The sequence below is a fragment of the Tachypleus tridentatus genome, chromosome 13 (assembly GCF_004210375.1).
Source record: "Tachypleus tridentatus isolate NWPU-2018 chromosome 13, ASM421037v1, whole genome shotgun sequence".
NCBI classification, from domain to species: domain Eukaryota; kingdom Metazoa; phylum Arthropoda; class Merostomata; order Xiphosura; family Limulidae; genus Tachypleus; species Tachypleus tridentatus.
The window spans coordinates 5,646,357-5,660,477 of record NC_134837.1 but is presented as its reverse complement, the minus strand read 5'-3'; the positions used below and the strand labels follow the sequence as shown (position 1 = coordinate 5,660,477).

The following is a 14,121-nucleotide window of genomic DNA, read 5'->3' as shown; positions in this document are numbered from 1 at the left end:
AGTCTAGGTCTATATATTATTCTTTTAATAAGTGATAATCATGGAGACTAGATCTGTATATTATTGTTTTAATAAGTGATCAACATGGAGACTAGGTGTGTATATTATTGTTTTAATAAGTAATCAACATGGAGACTGGGTCTGTATATTATTGTTTTAATAAGTGGTCAACATGGAGACTAGGTCTGTATATTATTGTTTTAATAAGTGATAAACATGGAGACTAGGTCTGTATATTATTGTCCTAGTGATCAACATGGAGACTAGATCTGTATATTATTGTTTTAATAAGTGATTAAAATGGAGACTAGGTCTGTATATTATTGTTTTAATAAGTGGTCAACATGGAGACTAGGTCTGTATATTATTGTACTAGTGACCAACATCGAGACTAACTGGTCTGTATATTATCTTTTTAAAAAGTGATGAATATGGAGACTAGGTCTGTGCATTATCGTTTTAATAAGTGATCAATATGGAGACTAGGTCTGAATATTATTGTTTTAATAAGTGATCAACATGGAGACTAGGTCTGTATATTATTATTTTAATAAGTGATCAACATGGAGACTAGGTCTGTATATTATTGTTTTAATACGTGATCAACATAGATCTCTATATTATTGTTTTAATAAATGGTTAACATGGAGATTAGGTCCCTATATTATTTTCCTACTGATCAACATAGAGACTAGGTCGGTATATTATTGTCCTAGTGATCAACATGGAGACTAGATCTGTATATTATTGTCCTACTGATCAACATGAAATCTAGATCTGTATATTATTGTCCTACTGATCAACATGAAAACTAGATCTGTATATTATTGTCCTAGTGATCAACATTGAGACTATGTCTGTATATTATTGTCCTAGTGATCTACATGGAGACTAGATGCGTATATTATTATTTTAATAAGTGATCAACATGGAGACTAGGTCTGTATATTATTGTCCTAGTGATCAACATGGAGACTAACTGTTCTGTATATTATTGTTTTAATAAGTGATCAAAATGGAGACTAGATCTGTATATTATTGTCTTTATAAGTGATTAAAATGGAGACTAGGTCTGTATATTATTGTTTTAATAAGTTATCAACATAGAGACTAGGTCTGTATATTATTGTCCTAGCGATCAACATGGAGACTAGATCTGTATATTATTGTCCTAGTGATCAACATGAAAACTAGATCTTATATTATTGTCCTAGTGATCAACATTGAGACTAGGTCTGTATATTATTGTCCTAATGATCAACATGGAGACTAGATCCGTATATTATTGTTTTAATTAGTAATCAACATGGAGACTAGATGCGTATATTATTGTTTTAATAAGTGATCAACATGGAGACTAGATCTGTATATTATTGTTTTAATAAGTGATAAACATGGAGACTAGTTCTGTATATTATTGTCCTAGTGATCAACATGGAGACTAACTGTTCTGTATATTATTGTTTTAATAAGTGATCAACATGGAGACTAGATCTGTATATTATTGTTTTTATAAGTGATTAAAATGGAGACTAGGTCTGTATATTATTGTTTTAATAAGTGGTCAACATGGAGACTAGGTCTGTATATTATTGTCCTAGTGATCAACATGGAGACTAGATCTGCATATTATTGTTTTAATAGGTGATCAACATGGAGACTAGATCTCTATATTATTGTTTTAATAAATGGTTAACATGGAGACTAGGTCTCTATATTATTGTCCTACTGATCAACATGGAGACTAGATCTGTATATTATTGTTTTAATAAGTTATCAACATAGAGACTAGGTCTGTATATTATTGTCCTAGTGATCAACATGGAGACTAGATCCGTATATTATTGTTTTAATTAGTAATCAACATGAAGACTAGATGCGTATATTATTGTTTTAATAAGTGATCAACATGGAGACTAGATCTGTATATTATTGTTTTAAGAAGTGGTGAACATGGAGACTAGGTCTGTATATTATTGTCCTAGTGATCAACATGGAGACTAGATCTGTATATTATTGTTTTAATAAGTGATCAACATGGAGACTATGTCTGTATATTATTGCCCTAGTGATCAATATGGAGTCTAGGTCTGTATATTATTCTTTTAATAAGTGATAATCATGGAGACTAGATCTGTATATTATTGTTTTAATAAGTGATAATCATGGAGACTAGATCTGTATATTATTGTTTTAATAAGTGATCAACCACGAGAGTAGGTCTGTGTATTATTGTCCTATTCATCAACATGGAGACAAGATCTGTATATTATTGTTTAAATACGTGAACAACATGGAAACTAGGTCAGCATATTATTGTTTTAATAAGTGATCAACATGGAGACTAGGTCTGTATATTATTGTTTTAATAAGTGATCAACATGGAGACTAGATCTGTATATTAATGTTTTAATAAGTGATCAACATGAAGACTAGATCTATATATTGTTGTTTTAAGAAGTGGTCAACATGGAGACTAGGTCTGTATATTATTGTTTTAATAAGTGATCAACATGGAGACTAGGTCTGTATATTACTATTTTAATAAGTGATTAATATGGAGATTAGGTCTGTATATTATTGTTTTAAAAAAGTGATAAATATGGAGACTAGGTCTGTATATGATTGTTTTAATTAGTGATCAACATGGAGACTAGATCTGTATATTATTGTTTTAATAAATGATCAACATGGAGACTAGGTCTGTATATTGTCCTAGTGATCAACATGGATACAAACTGGTCTGTATATTATTGTTTTAATAAGTGATCAAAATGGAGACTAGATCTGTATATTATTGTTTTAATAAGTGATCAACGTGGAAACTAGGTCTGTATATTATTGTTTTAAAAAGTGGTCAACATGGAGACTAGGTCTGAATATTTTTATTTTAATAGGTGATCAACATGGAGGCTAGGTCTGTATATTATTGTTTTGATAAGTGATCAACATGGAGACTAGGTCTGTATATTATTGTGTTAAAAAGTGATCAATATGGAGACTAGGTCTGTATATTATTGTTTTAATAAGTTATTAACATAGAGACTAGGTCTGTATATTATTGTTTTAATAAGTTATTAACATAGAGACTAGGTCTGTATATTATTGTCCTAGTGATCAACATGGAGACTAGATCTGTATATTATTGTCCTAGTGATCAACATGGAGACTAGATCTGTATATTATTATTTTTATAAGTGATCAACATTGAGACTAGGTCTGTATATTATTTTCCTAGTGATCAACATGGAGACTAGATCTGTATATTATTGTTTTAATAAGTGATCAACATGGAACCTAGGTCTCTATATTATTGTTTTAATAGGTGATCAACATGGAGACTAGGTCTGTATATTATTTTTTAATAAGTGGTCAACATAAAGACTAGATCTGTACATTATTGTTTTCATAAGTTATCAACATAGAGACTAGGTCTGTATATTATTGTCCTAGTGATCAACATGGAGACCAGATCTGTATATTATTGTTTTAATAAGTGATCAACAAGGATACTATATCTGTATATTATTGTTTTAATAAGTGATCAACATGGAGACTAGGTCTGTATATTATTGTTGTAATACGTGATCAACATAGAGACTAGACCTGTATATTATTCTTTTAATAAGTGATCAACATGGAGACCAGGTCTGTATATTATTATTTTAATAAGTGATCAACATGGAGACTAGGTCTGTATATTATTGTTGTAATACGTGATCAACATAGAGACTAGACCTGTATATTATTCTTTTAATAAGTGATCAACATGGAGACCAGGTCTGTATATTATTATTTTAATAAGTGATCAACATGGAGACTAGGTCTGTATATTATTGTCCTAGTGATCAACATGAAGACTAGATCTATATATTGTTGTTTTAATAAGTGGTCAATATGGAGACTAGGTCTGTATATTATTGTTTTAATAAGTGATCAACATGGAGACTAGGTCTGTATATTATTGTTTTAATAAGTGATCAACATGGAGACTAGGTCTGTATATTATTATTTTAATAAGTGATTAATATGGAGATTAGGTCTGTATATTATTGTTTTAAAAAAGTGATAAATATGGAGACTAGGTCTGTATATGACTGTTTTAATTAGTGATCAACATGGAGACTAGATCTGTATATTATTGTTTTAATAAATGATCAACATGGAGACTAGGTCTGTATATTATTGTCCTAGTGATCAACATGGAGACTGGATCTGTATATTATTGTTTTAATAAGTGATCAACATGGAGACTATGTCTGTATATTATTGCCCTAGTGATCAATATGGAGTCTAGGTCTGTATATTTTTCTTTTAATAAGTGATCAACATGGAGACTATGTCTGTATATTATTGCCCTAGTGATCAATATGGAGTCTAGGTCTGTATATTATTCTTTTAATAAGTGATAATCATGGAGACTAGTTCTGTATATTATTGTTTTAATAAGTGATAATCATGGAGACTAGATCTGTATATTATTGTTTTAATAAGTGATCAACCACGAGAGTAGGTCTGTGTATTATTGTCCTATTGATCAACATGGAGACAAGATCTGTATATTATTGTTTAAATACGTGAACAACATGGAAACTAGGTCAGCATATTATTGTTTTAATAAGTGATCAACATGGAAACTAGGTCTGTATATTATTGTTTTAATAAGTGATCAACATGGAGACTAGATCTGTATATTAATGTTTTAATAAGTGATCAACATGAAGACTAGATCTATATATTGTTGTTTTAATAAGTGGTCAACATGGAGACTAGGTCTGTATATTATTGTTTTAATAAGTGATCAACATGGAGACTAGGTCTGTATATTACTATTTTAATAAGTGATTAATATGGAGATTAGGTCTGTATATGATTGTTTTAATTAGTGATCAACATGGAGACTAGATCTGTATATTATTGTTTTAATAAATGATCAACATGGAGACTAGGTCTGTATATTGTCCTAGTGATCAACATGGATACTAAGTGGTCTGTATATTATTGTTTTAATAAGTGATCAAAATGGAGACTAGATCTGTATATTATTGTTTTAATAAGTGATCAACGTGGAAACTAGGTCTGTATATTATTGTTTTAAAAAGTGGTCAACATGGAGACTAGGTCTGAATATTATTGTTTTAATAGGTGATCAACATGGAGGCTAGGTCTGTATATTATTGTTTTGATAAGTGATCAACATGGAGACTAGGTCTGTATATTATTGTGTTAAAAAGTGATCAATATGGAGACTAGGTCTGTATATTATTGTTTTAATAAGTTATTAACATAGAGACTAGGTCTGTATATTATTGTCCTAGTGATCAACATGGAGACTAGATCTGTATATTATTGTCCTAGTGATCAACATGGAGACTAGATCTGTATATTATTGTTTTAATAAGTGATCAACATTGAGACTAGGTCTGTATATTATTTTCCTAGTGATCAACATGGAGACTAGATCTGTATATTATTGTTTTAAATAGTAATCAACATGGAGACTAGATGCGTATATTATTGTTTTAATAAGTGATCAACATGGAACCTAGGTCTCTATATTATTGTTTTAATAGGTGATCAACATGGAGACTAGGTCTGTATATTATTTTTTAATAAGTGGTCAACATGGAGACTAGATCTGTATATTATTGTTTTAATAAGTTATCAACATTGAGACTAGGTCTGTATATTATTTTCCTGGTGATCAACATGGAGACTAGATCTGTATATTATTGTTTTAAATAGTAATCAACATGGAGACTAGATGCGTATATTATTGTTTTAATAAGTGATCAACATGGAGACTAGATCTGTATATTAATGTTTTAATAAGTGATCAACATGAAGACTAGATCTATATATTGTTGTTTTAATAAGTGGTCAACATGGAGACTAGGTCTGTATATTATTGTTTTAATAAGTGATCAACATGGAGACTAGGTCTGTATATTACTATTTTAATAAGTGATTAATATGGAGATTAGCTCTGTATATTATTGTTTTAAAAAAGTGATAAATATGGAGACTAGGTCTGTATATGATTGTTTTAATTAGTGATCAACATGGAGACTAGATCTGTATATTATTGTTTTAATAAATGATCAACATGGAGACTAGGTCTGTATATTGTTCTAGTGATCAACATGGATACTAACTGGTCTGTATATTATTGTTTTAATAAGTGATCAAAATGGAGACTAGATCTGTATATTATTGTTTTAATAAGTGATCAACGTGGAAACTAGGTCTGTATATTATTGTTTAAAAAAGTGGTCAACATGGAGACTAGGTCTGAATATTATTATTTTAATAGGTGATCAACATGGAGGCTAGGTCTGTATATTATTGTTTTGATAAGTGATCAACATGGAGACTAGGTCTGTATATTATTGTGTTAAAAAGTGATCAATATGGAGACTAGGTCTGTATATTATTGTTTTAATAAGTGATCAACATGAAGACTAGATCTATATATTGTTGTTTTAATAAGTGGTCAACATGGAGACTAGGTCTGTATATTATTGTTTTAATAAGTGATCAACATGGAGACTAGGTCTGTATATTACTATTTTAATAAGTGATTAATATGGAGATTAGGTCTGTATATGATTGTTTTAATTAGTGATCAACATGGAGACTAGATCTGTATATTATTGTTTTAATAAATGATCAACATGGAGACTAGGTCTGTATATTGTCCTAGTGATCAACATGGATACTAAGTGGTCTGTATATTATTGTTTTAATAAGTGATCAAAATGGAGACTAGATCTGTATATTATTGTTTTAATAAGTGATCAACGTGGAAACTAGGTCTGTATATTATTGTTTTAAAAAGTGGTCAACATGGAGACTAGGTCTGAATATTATTATTTTAATAGGTGATCAACATGGAGGCTAGGTCTGTATATTATTGTTTTGATAAGTGATCAACATGGAGACTAGGTCTGTATATTATTGTGTTAAAAAGTGATCAATATGGAGACTAGGTCTGTATATTATTGTTTTAATAAGTTATTAACATAGAGACTAGGTCTGTATATTATTGTCCTAGTGATCAACATGGAGACTAGATCTGTATATTATTGTCCTAGTGATCAACATGGAGACTAGATCTGTATATTATTGTTTTAATAAGTGATCAACATTGAGACTAGGTCTGTATATTATTTTCCTAGTGATCAACATGGAGACTAGATCTGTATATTATTGTTTTAAATAGTAATCAACATGGAGACTAGATGCGTATATTATTGTTTTAATAAGTGATCAACATGGAACCTAGGTCTCTATATTATTGTTTTAATAGGTGATCAACATGGAGACTAGGTCTGTATATTATTTTTTAATAAGTGGTCAACATGGAGACTAGATCTGTATATTATTGTTTTAATAAGTTATCAACATAGAGACTAGGTCTGTATATTATTGTCCTAGTGATCAACATGGAGACCAGATCTGTATATTATTGTTTTAATAAGTGATCAACAAGGATACTATATCTGTATATTATTGTTTTAATAAGTGATCAACATGGAGACTAGGTCTGTATATTATTGTTTTAATACGTGATCAACATAGAGACTAGACCTGTATATTATTCTTTTAATAAGTGATCAACATGGAGACCAGGTCTGTATATTATTATTTTAATAAGTGATCAACATGGAGACTAGGTCTGTATATTATTGTCCTAGTGATCAACATGAAGACTAGATCTATATATTGTTGTTTTAATAAGTGGTCAATATGGAGACTAGGTCTGTATATTATTGTTTTAATAAGTGATCAACATGGAGACTAGGTCTGTATATTATTGTTTTAATAAGTGATCAACATGGAGACTAGGTCTGTATATTATTATTTTAATAAGTGATTAATATGGAGATTAGGTCTGTATATTATTGTTTTAAAAAGTGATAAATATGGAGACTAGGTCTGTATATGACTGTTTTAATTAGTGATCAACATGGAGACTAGATCTGTATATTATTGTTTTAATAAATGATCAACATGGAGACTAGGTCTGTATATTATTGTCCTAGTGATCAACATGGAGACTGGATCTGTATATTATTGTTTTAATAAGTGATCAACATGGAGACTATGTCTGTATATTATTGCCCTAGTGATCAATATGAAGTCTAGGTCTGTATATTTTTCTTTTAATAAGTGATCAACATGGAGACTATGTCTGTATATTATTGCCCTAGTGATCAATATGGAGTCTAGGTCTGTATATTATTCTTTTAATAAGTGATAATCATGGAGACTAGTTCTGTATATTATTGTTTTAATAAGAGATAATCATGGAGACTAGATCTGTATATTATTGTTTTAATAAGTGATCAACATGGAGAGTAGGTCTGTGTATTATTGTCCTATTGATCAACATGGAGACAAGATCTGTATATTATTGTTTAAATACGTGAACAACATGGAAACTAGGTCAGCATATTATTGTTTTAATAAGTGATCAACATGGAAACTAGGTCTGTATATTATTGTTTTAATAAGTGATCAACATGGAGACTAGATCTGTATATTAATGTTTTAATAAGTGATCAACATGAAGACTAGATCTATATATTGTTGTTTTAATAAGTGGTCAACATGGAGACTAGGTCTGTATATTATTGTTTTAATAAGTGATCAACATGGAGACTAGGTCTGTATATTATTATTTTAATAAGTGATTAATATGGAGATTAGGTCTGTATATGATTGTTTTAATTAGTGATCAACATGGAGACTAGATCTGTATATTATTGTTTTAATAAATGATCAACATGGAGACTAGGTCTGTATATTGTCCTAGTGATCAACATGGATACTAAGTGGTCTGTATATTATTGTTTTAATAAGTGATCAAAATGGAGACTAGATCTGTATATTATTGTTTTAATAAGTGATCAACGTGGAAACTAGGTCTGTATATTATTGTTTTAAAAAGTGGTCAACATGGAGACTAGGTCTGAATATTATTATTTTAATAGGTGATCAACATGGAGGCTAGGTCTGTATATTATTGTTTTGATAAGTGATCAACATGGAGACTAGGTCTGTATATTATTGTGTTAAAAAGTGATCAATATGGAGACTAGGTCTGTATATTATTGTTTTAATAAGTTATTAACATAGAGACTAGGTCTGTATATTATTGTCCTAGTGATCAACATGGAGACTAGATCTGTATATTATTGTCCTAGTGATCAACATGGAGACTAGATCTGTATATTATTGTTTTAATAAGTGATCAACATTGAGACTAGGTCTGTATATTATTTTCCTAGTGATCAACATGGAGACTAGATCTGTATATTATTGTTTTAAATAGTAATCAACATGGAGACTAGATGCGTATATTATTGTTTTAATAAGTGATCAACATGGAACCTAGGTCTCTATATTATTGTTTTAATAGGTGATCAACATGGAGACTAGGTCTGTATATTATTTTTTAATAAGTGGTCAACATGGAGACTAGATCTGTATATTATTGTTTTAATAAGTTATCAACATAGAGACTAGGTCTGTATATTATTGTCCTAGTGATCAACATGGAGACCAGATCTGTATATTATTGTTTTAATAAGTGATCAACAAGGATACTATATCTGTATATTATTGTTTTAATAAGTGATCAACATGGAGACTAGGTCTGTATATTATTGTTGTAATACGTGATCAACATAGAGACTAGACCTGTATATTATTCTTTTAATAAGTGATCAACATGGAGACCAGGTCTGTATATTATTATTTTAATAAGTGATCAACATGGAGACTAGGTCTGTATATTATTGTCCTAGTGATCAACATGAAGACTAGATCTATATATTGTTGTTTTAATAAGTGGTCAATATGGAGACTAGGTCTGTATATTATTGTTTTAATAAGTGATCAACATGGAGACTAGGTCTGTATATTATTGTTTTAATAAGTGATCAACATGGAGACTAGGTCTGTATATTATTATTTTAATAAGTGATTAATATGGAGATTAGGTCTGTATATTATTGTTTTAAAAAAGTGATAAATATGGAGACTAGGTCTGTATATGACTGTTTTAATTAGTGATCAACATGGAGACTAGATCTGTATATTATTGTTTTAATAAATGATCAACATGGAGACTAGGTCTGTATATTATTGTCCTAGTGATCAACATGGAGACTAGATCTGTATATTATTGTTTTAATAAGTGATCAACATGGAGACTATGTCTGTATATTATTGCCCTAGTGATCAATATGGAGTCTAGGTCTGTATATTATTCTTTTAATAAGTGATCAACATCGAGACTAGGTCTGTGTATTATTGTCCTATTGATCAATATGGAGACAAGATCTGTATATTATTGTTTAAATACGTGATCAACATGGAGACTAGGTCTGCATATTATTGTTTTAATAAGTGATCAACATGGAGACAAGGTCTGTATATTATTGTTTTAATAAGTGATCAACATGGAGACTAGATCTGTATATTAATGTTTTAATAAGTGATAAACATGGAGACTAGGTCTGTATATTATTGTCCTTGGGATCAACATGGACACTAGAACACATGACATGGTGTATTTATACTATACCCAAGTTTGTTGTTGGTATATACATATGACGAGTTTTCATGCAACAATGCCGAAACAAGAAATGTTGATTGCACATACACATAACCGAGATACGAAATTATATGTGAAGAGAATAAAACAACCTTCGTAAAAATTAGTAGCTGATAAAGTGGGACTCGCGCACATTCTAATGGGTTTAACTTATTTCACAAGCTTGAGATATTAAACAATGGGAATATTAGTGTCACATGTAAAAAAATATCAACAGGAATAAATATGGGTGATACACCCTATAATGTAACATGTAGAATTATGAGTATTAGGAACAGACATGGGTGATACACCCTATAATGTAACATGTAAAATTATGAACATTAGGAACAGATATGGGTGATACACCCTATAATGTAACATGTAAAATTATGAACATTAGGAACAGATATGGATGATACACATTATAACGTCACATGTAAAATTATGAACATTAGGAACAGATATGGGTGATACACCCTATAATGTAACATGTAAAATTATGAACATTAGGAACAGATATGGGTATATACACCCTATAATGTAACATGTAAAATTATGAACATTAGGAACAGATATGGGTGATACACCCTATGATGTAACATGTAAAATTATGAACATTAGGAACAGATATGGGTGATACACCCTATAATGTAACATGTAAAATTATGAACATTAGGAAGAGATATGGATGATACACCCTATAATGTAACATGTAAAATTATGAACATTAGGAACAGATATGGGTGATACACCCTATGATGTAACATGTAAAATTATGAACATTAGGAACAGATATGGATGATACACCCTATAATGTAGCATGTAAAATCATGAACATTAGGAACAGATATGGGTGATACACCCTATAATGTAACATGTAAAATTATGAGCATTAGGAACAGATATGGGTGATACACCCTATAATGTAACATGTAAAATTATGAACATTAGGAACAGATATGGGTGATACACCCCATAAAGTAACATGTAAAATTATGAGTATTAGGAACAGATATGTGTGATGCACCCTATAATGTAACATGTAAAATTATGAACATTAGGAACAGATATGGGTGATACACCCTATAATGTAGCATGTAAAATTATGAACATTAGGAACAGATATGGGTGATACACCCTATAAAGTAACGTGAAATTATGAACATTAGGAACAGATATGGGTGATACACCCTATAAAGTAACATGTAAAATTATGAGTATTAGGAACAGATATGGGTGATGCACCCTATAATGTCACATGTAAAAGTATGAACATTATGAACAGATATGGGTGATACACCCTATAATGTAACATGTAAAATTATGAACATTAGGAACAGATATGAGTGATGCACCCTATAACGTCACATGTAATATTATGAACATTAGGAGCAGATATGGGTGATGCACCCTATAAAGTCACATGTAAAAGTATGAACATTAGGAACAGATATGGGTGCTATGTCCCAGGAATAAATAAATACGACCAGACTGAACCACTGCGATAGTGAGTACAATTTGTTTCTTAAAGTTTTAATCCAGTTTTCATATGAAGAACATAATGTCCAGATCTATATCGTTGTGAAAATGTAATTGTGTCTGAAGTACAAAAGTAAATATAAATAACATCACATAACTACACATTGAATTCTTTCACTGCAACTTTCATACCATTTATTTCTTGATTGTAAGAAGTGTTAAATAATATATTCATTCGTGCATTTTATTTGTGATTTCGTGATTAGTCATACAATTACTGGTTTTGTTTCTACCTATTTCTAAGAACATTTATTTATTATTGGTTTTCAAGGAAAAATTTGTTTGTTTTGTTTTTGAATTTCGCGCAAAGCTACTCGAGGGCTATCTGCGCTAGCCGTCCCTAATTTAGCAGTGTAAGACTAGGAGAAAGCCAGCTAGTCATCATCACCCACCGCCAACTCTTGGGCTACTCTTTTATCAACGAACAGTGGGATTGACCGTCACATTATAACGCCCCCACGGCTGAAACAGCGAGCATGTTTGGTGCGACGGGGACTCGAACCCGAGACCCTCAGATTACGTACGAGACGCACGCCTTAACCCACCTGGACATGACGGGCATTTCAAGAAAATAACAACAGTAATACAACATCCCATACAAGTTCCTACAAGTTCTGAACAGTCGTGTACGTTTGCGCCCCTAGTAATGAAAAAAAATGCTGAGTTGCATAAATAAATTGAAATTCCTGTGTTGTCGAAAAGATACAATATACGAAACGATAAACCTGACACACGGTTTGCACTGAGGTGACATCTATTAACAAAAAACCAAAATAACGATTATTTATACACAACAAACTAGATTTGAAAGAGAACTAATCTATAAAGGAGAAAGGTTTTACCTGTAAATCTACAGTGACAGATAACGAGTCAACTTATACGAACAGTTTCCAGATTACGAATAAATCAGCGGTAGTTAATACACGTACCAGGTTACTTCTCCCAGTCTTCCCTTTGTGAAGGTCAGTTCACCTGTAGTTAATACACGTACCAGGTTACTTCTCCCAGTCTTCCCTTTGTGAAGGTCAGTTCACCTGTAGTTAATACACGTACAAGGTTACTTCTCCCAGTCTTCCCTTTGTGAAGGTCAGTTCACCTGTAGTTAATACACGTACAAGGTTACTTCTCCCAGTCTTCCCTTTGTGTAGGTCAGTTCACCTGTAGTTAATACACATACCATATTACTTCTGCCGGTCATCCCTTTGTAAATGTCAGTTAGCTGAAAGTTAATACATTACCAGGTGAATTCTCCCAGTCTTCGGTTTGTGAATGTGAGTTCACCTGTAGTTAATACACGTACCAGGTTACTTCTCCCAGTCTTCCCTTTGTGAAGGTCAGTTCACCTGTAGTTAATACACGTACAAGGTTACTTCTCCCAGTCTTCCCTTTGTGAAGGTCAGTTCACCTGTAGTTAATACACGTACAAGGTTACTTCTCCCAGTCTTCCCTTTGTGTAGGTCAGTTCACCTGTAGTTAATACACATACCATATTACTTCTGCCGGTCATCCCTTTGTAAATGTCAGTTAGCTGAAAGTTAATACATTACCAGGTGAATTCTCCCAGTCTTCGGTTTGTGAATGTGAGTTCACCTGTAGTTAATACACGTACCAGGTTACTTCTCACAGTCTTCCCTTTGTGAAGGTCAGTTCACCTGTAGTTAATACACGTACCGTATTACTTCTGCCAGTCATCCCTTGTAAATGTCAGTTAGCTGAAAGTTAATACATTACCAGGTGAATTCTCCCAGTCTTCGGTTTGTGAATGTGAGTTCACCTGTAGTTAATACACGTACCAGGTTACTTCTCCCAGTCTTCCCTTTGTGAAGGTCAGTTCACCTGTAGTTAATACACGTACCGTATTACTTCTGCCAGTCATCCCTTTGTAAATGTCAGTTAGCTGAAAGTTAATACATTACCAGGTGAATTCTCCCAGTCTTCGGTTTGTGAATGTGAGTTCACCTGTAGTTAATACACGT

The 14,121-nt window shown here is 31.3% G+C and overlaps 1 protein-coding gene across 1 annotated transcript in view; it reads right to left on the bottom strand.

The window, feature by feature from the left end:
• LOC143240292 (uncharacterized) overlaps positions 1–13,603 on the bottom strand; it is a 35,909-nt gene extending 22,306 nt beyond the window's left edge. Inside the window, exon 1 of the mRNA XM_076482510.1 lies at positions 12,988–13,603. The gene's annotated coding sequence lies outside the window, so the exon portion shown is untranslated. The remainder of the gene's footprint in view (positions 1–12,987) is intronic.
• Positions 13,604–14,121: the final 518 nt, after the last annotated feature.